Source organism: Taudactylus pleione, unplaced genomic scaffold, assembly GCF_031769625.1.
Source record: "Taudactylus pleione unplaced genomic scaffold, aTauple2 ptg000085l, whole genome shotgun sequence".
In the NCBI taxonomy this organism is placed as follows: Eukaryota; Metazoa; Chordata; class Amphibia; order Anura; family Myobatrachidae; genus Taudactylus; species Taudactylus pleione.
The window spans coordinates 5189933-5202059 of NW_028284487.1; the positions used below are offsets into that span (position 1 = coordinate 5189933).

A 12127-nucleotide genomic window follows, 5' to 3' on the forward strand; every position below is an offset into this window, starting at 1 on the left:
AACTATACTAGCTATTATATTTCCCATAGTTTGTCTATTAATATAGCAGCTACCAAATAGAAATTGCAACAGGTTTTAAATGACAATCATGAAATGGAAAGCAATTATTTTTCCACAGAAGCTCATCACAAAATCAACGTGCAGGTAGTTGTGGCCGAGTGGTTAAGGCGATGGACTCGAAATCAATTGGGGTTTCCCTGCGCAGGTTCAAATCCTGCCAGCTACATTACGCTTTGCTTTTCAAACTTATTTAAAAACACAATATGCATTTAAGATGTAGAAAAGCAAAATATGTTATGTTGAACAATGTAACTGTCTCATCCTAAATCACCTTCACCTGCATCCTATTTCACAATGGACTGCTTTTGAAGCACGTGATCTCTGACAGTGAGGCTCTTCCTGCATTTTAGGAACATGTCATTAAACCATCTCCATTTTTTTTTTACTGTTTCATGATGTAATGGTTATTTATGTGTAGATCTGAGTTAAAATTAGTTTTGTTAATAACAACTAAACTTTTAATTACCAAATCAGCAGCACTAGGTAGAAATGTGCATATCAGATACTTTAAAATATCACAAAACTGTAGTGCTATCTGTGGAATTACAGTGAATGTATTGCAATTATTTCCATCAGCCACTTTGTAAGATACATAACAAAGTTTATTTGTTCATTCCAGAACATATTATCATCTTCATCATAATCAACAATTGCCACCAAGCTCAGGAAATCTTTCCCATCTTAAAGTTAATCTTAAATATATCTCTATAACACTGACATGAGCTGTTTCTTTTTAAAACATAAACAGTAATTGAAAAATTTAAATCAATATTTTTTGGAAACCATCATACTCACCATTGTATCCTAATCCTGATTTAATCCTAGTTTGCAGCCTTGATGTTATGAACTAATTATTTCACATATACATTTGCAGAATCCTATGATGTGCCTTTCACAATATCCATACTGCCACTAAAGAATTCAAAACTTGATCTTGAGAGATCTGCAGAGATGAAATGAATGATGAGAGAAAATGCATGTTAATAAACAAATTTATGATTGTGCAGTGGCAGGTGTGCTAATTCTACATTAAATAAGCATGGGACCAATGAAATAAACAGAACAATAATAAAATATTTTGGACTCCAGGTAATGTCGGGTAGTGGTATAGAAGTAGTTGTGGCTGAGTGGTTAAGGCGATGGACTTGAAATCTTTTGGTGTTTCCCCGCGCAGGTTCAAATCCTGCCAGCTACGTCTTGCTTTTCGAGCATGTCAAAAACAGAGATCATACTTCCTTGACTCCTTTATTTTCTAGGAAACTATACTAGCTATTATATTTCCCATAGTTTGTCTATTAATATAGCAGCTACCAAATAGAAATTGCAACAGGTTTTAAATGACAATCATGAAATGGAAAGCAATTATTTTTCCACAGAAGCTCATCACAAAATCAACGTGCAGGTAGTTGTGGCCGAGTGGTTAAGGCGATGGACTCGAAATCAATTGGGGTTTCCCTGCGCAGGTTCAAATCCTGCCAGCTACATTACGCTTTGCTTTTCAAACTTATTTAAAAACACAATATGCATTTAAGATGTAGAAAAGCAAAATATGTTATGTTGAACAATGTAACTGTCTCATCCTAAATCACCTTCACCTGCATCCTATTTCACAATGGACTGCTTTTTGAAGCACGTGATCTCAGACAGTGAGGCTCTTCCTGCATTTTAGGAACATGTCATTAAACCATCTCCAAATTTTTTTTACTGTTTCATGATGTAATGGTTATTTATGTGTAGATCTGAGTTAAAATTAGTTTTGTTAATAACAACTAAACTTTTAATTACCAAATCAGCAGCACTAGGTAGAAATGTGCATATCAGATACTTTAAAATATCACAAAACTGTAGTGCTATCTGTGGAATTACAGTGAATGTATTGCAATTATTTCCATCAGCCACTTTGTAAGATACATAACAAAGTTTATTTGTTCATTCCAGAACATATTATCATCTTCATCATAATCAACAATTGCCACCAAGCTCAGGAAATCTTTCCCATCTTAAAGTTAATCTTAAATATATCTCTATAACACTGACATGAGCTGTTTCTTTTTAAAACATAAACAGTAATTGAAAATATAAATCAATATTTTTTGGAAACCTTCATTCTCACCATTTTATCCTAATCCTGATTTAATCCTAGTTTGCAGCCTTGATGTTATGAACTAATTATTTCACATATACATTTGCAGAATCCTATGATGTGCCTTTCACAATATCCATACTGCCACTAAAGAATGCAAAATTTGATCTTGAGAGATCTGCAGAGATGAAATGAATGATGAGAGAAAATGCATGTTAATAAACAAATTTATGATTGTGCAGTGGCAGGTGTGCTAATTCTACATTAAATAAGCATGGGACCAATGAAATAAACAGAACGATAATAAATTATTTTGTACTCCAGGTACTGTCGGGTAGTGGTATAGAAGTAGGTGTGGCCGAGTGGTTAAGGTGATGGACTTGAAATCCATTGGGGTTTCAACGCGAAGGTTCAAATCCTGCCAGCTAAGTCTTGCTTTTCGAGCGTGTCAAAAACAGAGATTATACTTCCTTGACTCCTTTATTTTCTAGGAAACTATACTAGCTATTATATTTCCCATAGTTTGTCTATTAATATAGCAGCTACCAAATAGAAATTGCAACAAGTTTTAAATGACAATCATGAAATGGAAAGCAATTATTTTTCCACAGAAGCTCATCACAAAATCAACGTGCAGGTAGTTGTGGCCGAGTGGTTAAGGCGATGGATTCGAAATCCATTGGGGTTTCCCTGCGCATGTTCAAATCCTATCAGCTACATTTTGCTTTTCAAACTTATTTAAAAACACAATATGCATTTAAGATGTAGAAAAGCAAAATATGTTATGTTGAACAATGTAACTGTCTCATCCTAAATCACCTTCACCTGCATCCTATTTCACAATGGACTGCTTTTTGAAGCACGTGATCTCAGACAGTGAGGCTCTTCCTGCATTTTAGGAACATGTCATTAAACCATCTCCATTTTTTTTTTACTGTTTCATGATGTAATGGTTATTTATGTGTAGATCTGAGTTAAAATTAGTTTTGTTAATAAAAACTAAACTTTTAATTAACAAATCAGCAGCACTTGGAAGAAATGTGCATATCAGATACTTTCAAATATCACAAAACTGTAGTGCTATCTGTGGAATTACAGTGAATGTATTGCAATTATTTCCATCGGCCACTTTTTAAGATACATAACAAAGTTTATTTGTTCATTCCAGAACATATTATCATCTTCATCATAATCAACAATTGCCACCAAGCTCAGGAAATCTTTCCCATCTTAAAGTTAATCTTAAATATATCTCTATAACACTGACATGAGCTGTTTCTTTTTAAAACATAAACAGTAATTGAAAAATTTAAATCAATATTTTTTGGAAACCATCATTCTCACCATTGTATCCTAATCCTGATTTAATCCTAGTTTGCAGCCTTGATGTTATGAACTAATTATTTCACATATACATTTGCATTATCCTATGATATGCCTTTCACAATATCCATACTGCCACTAAAGAATGCAAAATTTGATCTTGAGAGATCTGCAGAGATGAAATGAATGATGAGAGAAAATGCATGTTAATAAACAAATTTATGATTGTGCAGTGGCAGGTGTGCTAATTCTACATTAAATAAGCATGGGACCAATGAAATAAACAGAACGATAATAAATTATTTTGTACTCCAGGTACTGTCTGGTAGTGGTATAGAAGTAGTTGTGGCCGAGTGGTTAAGGCGATGGACTTGAAATCCTTTGGAGTTTCCACGCGCAGGTTCAAATCCTGCCAGCTAAGTCTTGCTTTTCGAACGTGTCAAAAACAGAGATTATACTTCCTTGACTCCTTTATTTTCTAGGAAACTATACTAGCTATTATATTTCCCATAGTTTGTCTATTAATATAGCAGCTACCAAATAGAAATTGCAACAGGTTTTAAATGACAATCATGAAATGGAAAGCAATTATGTTTCCACAGAAGCTCATCACAAAATCAACGTGCAGGTAGTTGTGGCCAAGTGGTTAAGGTGATGGACTTGAAATCAATTGGGGTTTCCCTGCGCAGGTTCAAATCCTGCCAGCTACATTACGTTTTGCTTTTCAAACTTATTTAAAAACACAATATGCATTTAAGATGTAGAAAAGCAAAATATGTTATGTTGAACAATGTAACTGTCTCATCCTAAATCACCTTCACCTGCATCCTCTTTCACAATGGACTGCTTTTTGAAGCACGTGATCTCAGACAGTGCGGCTCTTCCTGCATTTTAGGAACATGTCATTAAACCATCTCCAATTTTTTTTTACTGTTTCATGATGTAATGGTTATTTATGTGTAGATCTGAGTTAAAATTAGTTTTGTTAATAAAAACTAAACTTTTAATTAACAAATCAGCAGCACTAGGAAGAAATGTGCATATCAGATACTTTCAAATATCACAAAACTGTAGTGCTATCTGTGGAATTACAGTGAATGTATTGCAATTATTTCCATCGGCCACTTTTTAAGATACATAACAAAGTTTATTTGTTCATTCCAGAACATATTATCATCTTCATCATAATCAACAATTGCCACCAAGCTCAGGAAATCTTTCCCATCTTAAAGTTAATCTTAAATATATCTCTATAACACTGACATGAGCTGTTTCTTTTTAAAACATAAACAGTAATTGAAAAATTTAAATCAATATTTTTTGGAAACCATCATACTCACCATTGTATCCTAATCCTGATTTAATCCTAGTTTGCAGCCTTGATGTTATGAACTAATTATTTCACATATACATTTGCAGAATCCTATGATGTGCCTTTCACAATATCCATACTGCCACTAAAGAATTCAAAACTTGATCTTGAGAGATCTGCAGAGATGAAATGAATGATGAGAGAAAATGCATGTTAATAAACAAATTTATGATTGTGCAGTGGCAGGTGTGCTAATTCTACATTAAATAAGCATGGGACCAATGAAATAAACAGAACAATAATAAAATATTTTGGACTCCAGGTAATGTCGGGTAGTGGTATAGAAGTAGTTGTGGCCGAGTGGTTAAGGCGATGGACTTGAAATCTTTTGGTGTTTCCCTGAGCAGGTTCAAATCCTGCCAGCTACGTCTTGCTTTTCGAGCATGTCAAAAACAGAGATCATACTTCCTTGACTCCTTTATTTTCTAGGAAACTATACTAGCTATTATATTTCCCATAGTTTGTCTATTAATATAGCAGCTACCAAATAGAAATTGCAACAGGTTTTAAATGACAATCATGAAATGGAAAGCAATTATTTTTCCACAGAAGCTCATCACAAAATCAACGTGCAGGTAGTTGTGGCCGAGTGGTTAAGGCGATGGACTCGAAATCAATTGGGGTTTCCCTGCGCAGGTTCAAATCCTGCCAGCTACATTACGCTTTGCTTTTCAAACTTATTTAAAAACACAATATGCATTTAAGATGTAGAAAAGCAAAATATGTTATGTTGAACAATGTAACTGTCTCATCCTAAATCACCTTCACCTGCATCCTATTTCACAATGGACTGCTTTTGAAGCACGTGATCTCTGACAGTGAGGCTCTTCCTGCATTTTAGGAACATGTCATTAAACCATCTCCATTTTTTTTTTACTGTTTCATGATGTAATGGTTATTTATGTGTAGATCTGAGTTAAAATTAGTTTTGTTAATAACAACTAAACTTTTAATTACCAAATCAGCAGCACTAGGTAGAAATGTGCATATCAGATACTTTAAAATATCACAAAACTGTAGTGCTATCTGTGGAATTACAGTGAATGTATTGCAATTATTTCCATCAGCCACTTTGTAAGATACATAACAAAGTTTATTTGTTCATTCCAGAACATATTATCATCTTCATCATAATCAACAATTGCCACCAAGCTCAGGAAATCTTTCCCATCTTAAAGTTAATCTTAAATATATCTCTATAACACTGACATGAGCTGTTTCTTTTTAAAACATAAACAGTAATTGAAAAATTTAAATCAATATTTTTTGGAAACCATCATACTCACCATTGTATCCTAATCCTGATTTAATCCTAGTTTGCAGCCTTGATGTTATGAACTAATTATTTCACATATACATTTGCAGAATCCTATGATGTGCCTTTCACAATATCCATACTGCCACTAAAGAATTCAAAACTTGATCTTGAGAGATCTGCAGAGATGAAATGAATGATGAGAGAAAATGCATGTTAATAAACAAATTTATGATTGTGCAGTGGCAGGTGTGCTAATTCTACATTAAATAAGCATGGGACCAATGAAATAAACAGAACAATAATAAAATATTTTGGACTCCAGGTAATGTCGGGTAGTGGTATAGAAGTAGTTGTGGCTGAGTGGTTAAGGCGATGGACTTGAAATCTTTTGGTGTTTCCCCGCGCAGGTTCAAATCCTGCCAGCTACGTCTTGCTTTTCGAGCATGTCAAAAACAGAGATCATACTTCCTTGACTCCTTTATTTTCTAGGAAACTATACTAGCTATTATATTTCCCATAGTTTGTCTATTAATATAGCAGCTACCAAATAGAAATTGCAACAGGTTTTAAATGACAATCATGAAATGGAAAGCAATTATTTTTCCACAGAAGCTCATCACAAAATCAACGTGCAGGTAGTTGTGGCCGAGTGGTTAAGGCGATGGACTCGAAATCAATTGGGGTTTCCCTGCGCAGGTTCAAATCCTGCCAGCTACATTACGCTTTGCTTTTCAAACTTATTTAAAAACACAATATGCATTTAAGATGTAGAAAAGCAAAATATGTTATGTTGAACAATGTAACTGTCTCATCCTAAATCACCTTCACCTGCATCCTATTTCACAATGGACTGCTTTTTGAAGCACGTGATCTCAGACAGTGAGGCTCTTCCTGCATTTTAGGAACATGTCATTAAACCATCTCCAAATTTTTTTTACTGTTTCATGATGTAATGGTTATTTATGTGTAGATCTGAGTTAAAATTAGTTTTGTTAATAACAACTAAACTTTTAATTACCAAATCAGCAGCACTAGGTAGAAATGTGCATATCAGATACTTTAAAATATCACAAAACTGTAGTGCTATCTGTGGAATTACAGTGAATGTATTGCAATTATTTCCATCAGCCACTTTGTAAGATACATAACAAAGTTTATTTGTTCATTCCAGAACATATTATCATCTTCATCATAATCAACAATTGCCACCAAGCTCAGGAAATCTTTCCCATCTTAAAGTTAATCTTAAATATATCTCTATAACACTGACATGAGCTGTTTCTTTTTAAAACATAAACAGTAATTGAAAATATAAATCAATATTTTTTGGAAACCTTCATTCTCACCATTTTATCCTAATCCTGATTTAATCCTAGTTTGCAGCCTTGATGTTATGAACTAATTATTTCACATATACATTTGCAGAATCCTATGATGTGCCTTTCACAATATCCATACTGCCACTAAAGAATGCAAAATTTGATCTTGAGAGATCTGCAGAGATGAAATGAATGATGAGAGAAAATGCATGTTAATAAACAAATTTATGATTGTGCAGTGGCAGGTGTGCTAATTCTACATTAAATAAGCATGGGACCAATGAAATAAACAGAACGATAATAAATTATTTTGTACTCCAGGTACTGTCGGGTAGTGGTATAGAAGTAGGTGTGGCCGAGTGGTTAAGGTGATGGACTTGAAATCCATTGGGGTTTCAACGCGAAGGTTCAAATCCTGCCAGCTAAGTCTTGCTTTTCGAGCGTGTCAAAAACAGAGATTATACTTCCTTGACTCCTTTATTTTCTAGGAAACTATACTAGCTATTATATTTCCCATAGTTTGTCTATTAATATAGCAGCTACCAAATAGAAATTGCAACAAGTTTTAAATGACTATCATGAAATGGAAAGCAATTATTTTTCCACAGAAGCTCATCACAAAATCAATGTGCAGGTAGTTGTGGCCGAGTGGTTAAGGCGATGGATTCGAAATCCATTGGGGTTTCCCTGCGCATGTTCAAATCCTATCAGCTACATTTTGCTTTTCAAACTTATTTAAAAACACAATATGCATTTAAGATGTAGAAAAGCAAAATATGTTATGTTGAACAATGTAACTGTCTCATCCTAAATCACCTTCACCTGCATCCTATTTCACAATGGACTGCTTTTTGAAGCACGTGATCTCAGACAGTGAGGCTCTTCCTGCATTTTAGGAACATGTCATTAAACCATCTCCATTTTTTTTTTACTGTTTCATGATGTAATGGTTATTTATGTGTAGATCTGAGTTAAAATTAGTTTTGTTAATAAAAACTAAACTTTTAATTAACAAATCAGCAGCACTTGGAAGAAATGTGCATATCAGATACTTTCAAATATCACAAAACTGTAGTGCTATCTGTGGAATTACAGTGAATGTATTGCAATTATTTCCATCGGCCACTTTTTAAGATACATAACAAAGTTTATTTGTTCATTCCAGAACATATTATCATCTTCATCATAATCAACAATTGCCACCAAGCTCAGGAAATCTTTCCCATCTTAAAGTTAATCTTAAATATATCTCTATAACACTGACATGAGCTGTTTCTTTTTAAAACATAAACAGTAATTGAAAAATTTAAATCAATATTTTTTGGAAACCATCATTCTCACCATTGTATCCTAATCCTGATTTAATCCTAGTTTGCAGCCTTGATGTTATGAACTAATTATTTCACATATACATTTGCATTATCCTATGATATGCCTTTCACAATATCCATACTGCCACTAAAGAATGCAAAATTTGATCTTGAGAGATCTGCAGAGATGAAATGAATGATGAGAGAAAATGCATGTTAATAAACAAATTTATGATTGTGCAGTGGCAGGTGTGCTAATTCTACATTAAATAAGCATGGGACCAATGAAATAAACAGAACGATAATAAATTATTTTGTACTCCAGGTACTGTCTGGTAGTGGTATAGAAGTAGTTGTGGCCGAGTGGTTAAGGCGATGGACTTGAAATCCTTTGGGGTTTCCACGCGCAGGTTCAAATCCTGCCAGCTAAGTCTTGCTTTTCGAACGTGTCAAAAACAGAGATTATACTTCCTTGACTCCTTTATTTTCTAGGAAACTATACTAGCTATTATATTTCCCATAGTTTGTCTATTAATATAGCAGCTACCAAATAGAAATTGCAACAGGTTTTAAATGACAATCATGAAATGGAAAGCAATTATGTTTCCACAGAAGCTCATCACAAAATCAACGTGCAGGTAGTTGTGGCCAAGTGGTTAAGGTGATGGACTTGAAATCAATTGGGGTTTCCCTGCGCAGGTTCAAATCCTGCCAGCTACATTACGTTTTGCTTTTCAAACTTATTTAAAAACACAATATGCATTTAAGATGTAGAAAAGCAAAATATGTTATGTTGAACAATGTAACTGTCTCATCCTAAATCACCTTCACCTGCATCCTCTTTCACAATGGACTGCTTTTTGAAGCACGTGATCTCAGACAGTGAGGCTCTTCCTGCATTTTAGGAACATGTCATTAAACCATCTCCAATTTTTTTTTACTGTTTCATGATGTAATGGTTATTTATGTGTAGATCTGAGTTAAAATTAGTTTTGTTAATAAAAACTAAACTTTTAATTAACAAATCAGCAGCACTAGGAAGAAATGTGCATATCAGATACTTTCAAATATCACAAAACTGTAGTGCTATCTGTGGAATTACAGTGAATGTATTGCAATTATTTCCATCGGCCACTTTTTAAGATACATAACAAAGTTTATTTGTTCATTCCAGAACATATTATCATCTTCATCATAATCAACAATTGCCACCAAGCTCAGGAAATCTTTCCCATCTTAAAGTTAATCTTAAATATATCTCTATAACACTGACATGAGCTGTTTCTTTTTAAAACATAAACAGTAATTGAAAAATTTAAATCAATATTTTTTGGAAACCATCATACTCACCATTGTATCCTAATCCTGATTTAATCCTAGTTTGCAGCCTTGATGTTATGAACTAATTATTTCACATATACATTTGCAGAATCCTATGATGTGCCTTTCACAATATCCATACTGCCACTAAAGAATTCAAAACTTGATCTTGAGAGATCTGCAGAGATGAAATGAATGATGAGAGAAAATGCATGTTAATAAACAAATTTATGATTGTGCAGTGGCAGGTGTGCTAATTCTACATTAAATAAGCATGGGACCAATGAAATAAACAGAACAATAATAAAATATTTTGGACTCCAGGTAATGTCGGGTAGTGGTATAGAAGTAGTTGTGGCCGAGTGGTTAAGGCGATGGACTTGAAATCTTTTGGTGTTTCCCTGAGCAGGTTCAAATCCTGCCAGCTACGTCTTGCTTTTCGAGCATGTCAAAAACAGAGATCATACTTCCTTGACTCCTTTATTTTCTAGGAAACTATACTAGCTATTATATTTCCCATAGTTTGTCTATTAATATAGCAGCTACCAAATAGAAATTGCAACAGGTTTTAAATGACAATCATGAAATGGAAAGCAATTATTTTTCCACAGAAGCTCATCACAAAATCAACGTGCAGGTAGTTGTGGCCGAGTGGTTAAGGCGATGGACTCGAAATCAATTGGGGTTTCCCTGCGCAGGTTCAAATCCTGCCAGCTACATTACGCTTTGCTTTTCAAACTTATTTAAAAACACAATATGCATTTAAGATGTAGAAAAGCAAAATATGTTATGTTGAACAATGTAACTGTCTCATCCTAAATCACCTTCACCTGCATCCTATTTCACAATGGACTGCTTTTGAAGCACGTGATCTCTGACAGTGAGGCTCTTCCTGCATTTTAGGAACATGTCATTAAACCATCTCCATTTTTTTTTTACTGTTTCATGATGTAATGGTTATTTATGTGTAGATCTGAGTTAAAATTAGTTTTGTTAATAACAACTAAACTTTTAATTACCAAATCAGCAGCACTAGGTAGAAATGTGCATATCAGATACTTTAAAATATCACAAAACTGTAGTGCTATCTGTGGAATTACAGTGAATGTATTGCAATTATTTCCATCAGCCACTTTGTAAGATACATAACAAAGTTTATTTGTTCATTCCAGAACATATTATCATCTTCATCATAATCAACAATTGCCACCAAGCTCAGGAAATCTTTCCCATCTTAAAGTTAATCTTAAATATATCTCTATAACACTGACATGAGCTGTTTCTTTTTAAAACATAAACAGTAATTGAAAAATTTAAATCAATATTTTTTGGAAACCATCATACTCACCATTGTATCCTAATCCTGATTTAATCCTAGTTTGCAGCCTTGATGTTATGAACTAATTATTTCACATATACATTTGCAGAATCCTATGATGTGCCTTTCACAATATCCATACTGCCACTAAAGAATTCAAAACTTGATCTTGAGAGATCTGCAGAGATGAAATGAATGATGAGAGAAAATGCATGTTAATAAACAAATTTATGATTGTGCAGTGGCAGGTGTGCTAATTCTACATTAAATAAGCATGGGACCAATGAAATAAACAGAACAATAATAAAATATTTTGGACTCCAGGTAATGTCGGGTAGTGGTATAGAAGTAGTTGTGGCTGAGTGGTTAAGGCGATGGACTTGAAATCTTTTGGTGTTTCCCCGCGCAGGTTCAAATCCTGCCAGCTACGTCTTGCTTTTCGAGCATGTCAAAAACAGAGATCATACTTCCTTGACTCCTTTATTTTCTAGGAAACTATACTAGCTATTATATTTCCCATAGTTTGTCTATTAATATAGCAGCTACCAAATAGAAATTGCAACAGGTTTTAAATGACAATCATGAAATGGAAAGCAATTATTTTTCCACAGAAGCTCATCACAAAATCAACGTGCAGGTAGTTGTGGCCGAGTGGTTAAGGCGATGGACTCGAAATCAATTGGGGTTTCCCTGCGCAGGTTCAAATCCTGCCAGCTACATTACGCTTTGCTTTTCAAACTTATTTAAAAACACAATATGCATTT

At 34.0% G+C, this 12127-nt stretch overlaps 17 non-coding genes across 17 annotated transcripts; all 17 read left to right on the plus strand.

Moving 5' to 3' along the window:
- The first annotated feature begins 144 nt into the window (after positions 1 to 144).
- TRNAS-CGA (transfer RNA serine (anticodon CGA)) lies at positions 145 to 226 on the plus strand. Its single transcript has one exon. It is a non-coding gene; the product is annotated as a tRNA-Ser (tRNA).
- A 947-nt stretch (positions 227 to 1173) lies between these two features.
- Positions 1174 to 1255, plus strand: TRNAS-UGA (transfer RNA serine (anticodon UGA)). The gene has a single exon. It is a non-coding gene; the product is annotated as a tRNA-Ser (tRNA).
- Positions 1256 to 1462: 207 nt separating this feature from the next.
- Positions 1463 to 1544, plus strand: TRNAS-CGA (transfer RNA serine (anticodon CGA)). The gene has a single exon. It is a non-coding gene; the product is annotated as a tRNA-Ser (tRNA).
- A 1236-nt stretch (positions 1545 to 2780) lies between these two features.
- TRNAS-CGA (transfer RNA serine (anticodon CGA)) lies at positions 2781 to 2862 on the plus strand. The gene has a single exon. It is a non-coding gene; the product is annotated as a tRNA-Ser (tRNA).
- A 943-nt stretch (positions 2863 to 3805) lies between these two features.
- Positions 3806 to 3887, plus strand: TRNAS-UGA (transfer RNA serine (anticodon UGA)). The gene has a single exon. It is a non-coding gene; the product is annotated as a tRNA-Ser (tRNA).
- Positions 3888 to 4094: 207 nt separating this feature from the next.
- On the plus strand, positions 4095 to 4176 carry TRNAS-UGA (transfer RNA serine (anticodon UGA)). Its single transcript has one exon. It is a non-coding gene; the product is annotated as a tRNA-Ser (tRNA).
- Positions 4177 to 5124: 948 nt separating this feature from the next.
- Positions 5125 to 5206, plus strand: TRNAS-UGA (transfer RNA serine (anticodon UGA)). Its single transcript has one exon. It is a non-coding gene; the product is annotated as a tRNA-Ser (tRNA).
- A 207-nt stretch (positions 5207 to 5413) lies between these two features.
- On the plus strand, positions 5414 to 5495 carry TRNAS-CGA (transfer RNA serine (anticodon CGA)). Its single transcript has one exon. It is a non-coding gene; the product is annotated as a tRNA-Ser (tRNA).
- A 947-nt stretch (positions 5496 to 6442) lies between these two features.
- Positions 6443 to 6524, plus strand: TRNAS-UGA (transfer RNA serine (anticodon UGA)). The gene has a single exon. It is a non-coding gene; the product is annotated as a tRNA-Ser (tRNA).
- A 207-nt stretch (positions 6525 to 6731) lies between these two features.
- Positions 6732 to 6813, plus strand: TRNAS-CGA (transfer RNA serine (anticodon CGA)). The gene has a single exon. It is a non-coding gene; the product is annotated as a tRNA-Ser (tRNA).
- Positions 6814 to 8049: 1236 nt separating this feature from the next.
- TRNAS-CGA (transfer RNA serine (anticodon CGA)) lies at positions 8050 to 8131 on the plus strand. Its single transcript has one exon. It is a non-coding gene; the product is annotated as a tRNA-Ser (tRNA).
- Positions 8132 to 9074: 943 nt separating this feature from the next.
- On the plus strand, positions 9075 to 9156 carry TRNAS-UGA (transfer RNA serine (anticodon UGA)). The gene has a single exon. It is a non-coding gene; the product is annotated as a tRNA-Ser (tRNA).
- A 207-nt stretch (positions 9157 to 9363) lies between these two features.
- On the plus strand, positions 9364 to 9445 carry TRNAS-UGA (transfer RNA serine (anticodon UGA)). The gene has a single exon. It is a non-coding gene; the product is annotated as a tRNA-Ser (tRNA).
- Positions 9446 to 10393: 948 nt separating this feature from the next.
- Positions 10394 to 10475, plus strand: TRNAS-UGA (transfer RNA serine (anticodon UGA)). The gene has a single exon. It is a non-coding gene; the product is annotated as a tRNA-Ser (tRNA).
- A 207-nt stretch (positions 10476 to 10682) lies between these two features.
- On the plus strand, positions 10683 to 10764 carry TRNAS-CGA (transfer RNA serine (anticodon CGA)). The gene has a single exon. It is a non-coding gene; the product is annotated as a tRNA-Ser (tRNA).
- Positions 10765 to 11711: 947 nt separating this feature from the next.
- On the plus strand, positions 11712 to 11793 carry TRNAS-UGA (transfer RNA serine (anticodon UGA)). The gene has a single exon. It is a non-coding gene; the product is annotated as a tRNA-Ser (tRNA).
- Positions 11794 to 12000: 207 nt separating this feature from the next.
- TRNAS-CGA (transfer RNA serine (anticodon CGA)) lies at positions 12001 to 12082 on the plus strand. The gene has a single exon. It is a non-coding gene; the product is annotated as a tRNA-Ser (tRNA).
- Positions 12083 to 12127: the final 45 nt, after the last annotated feature.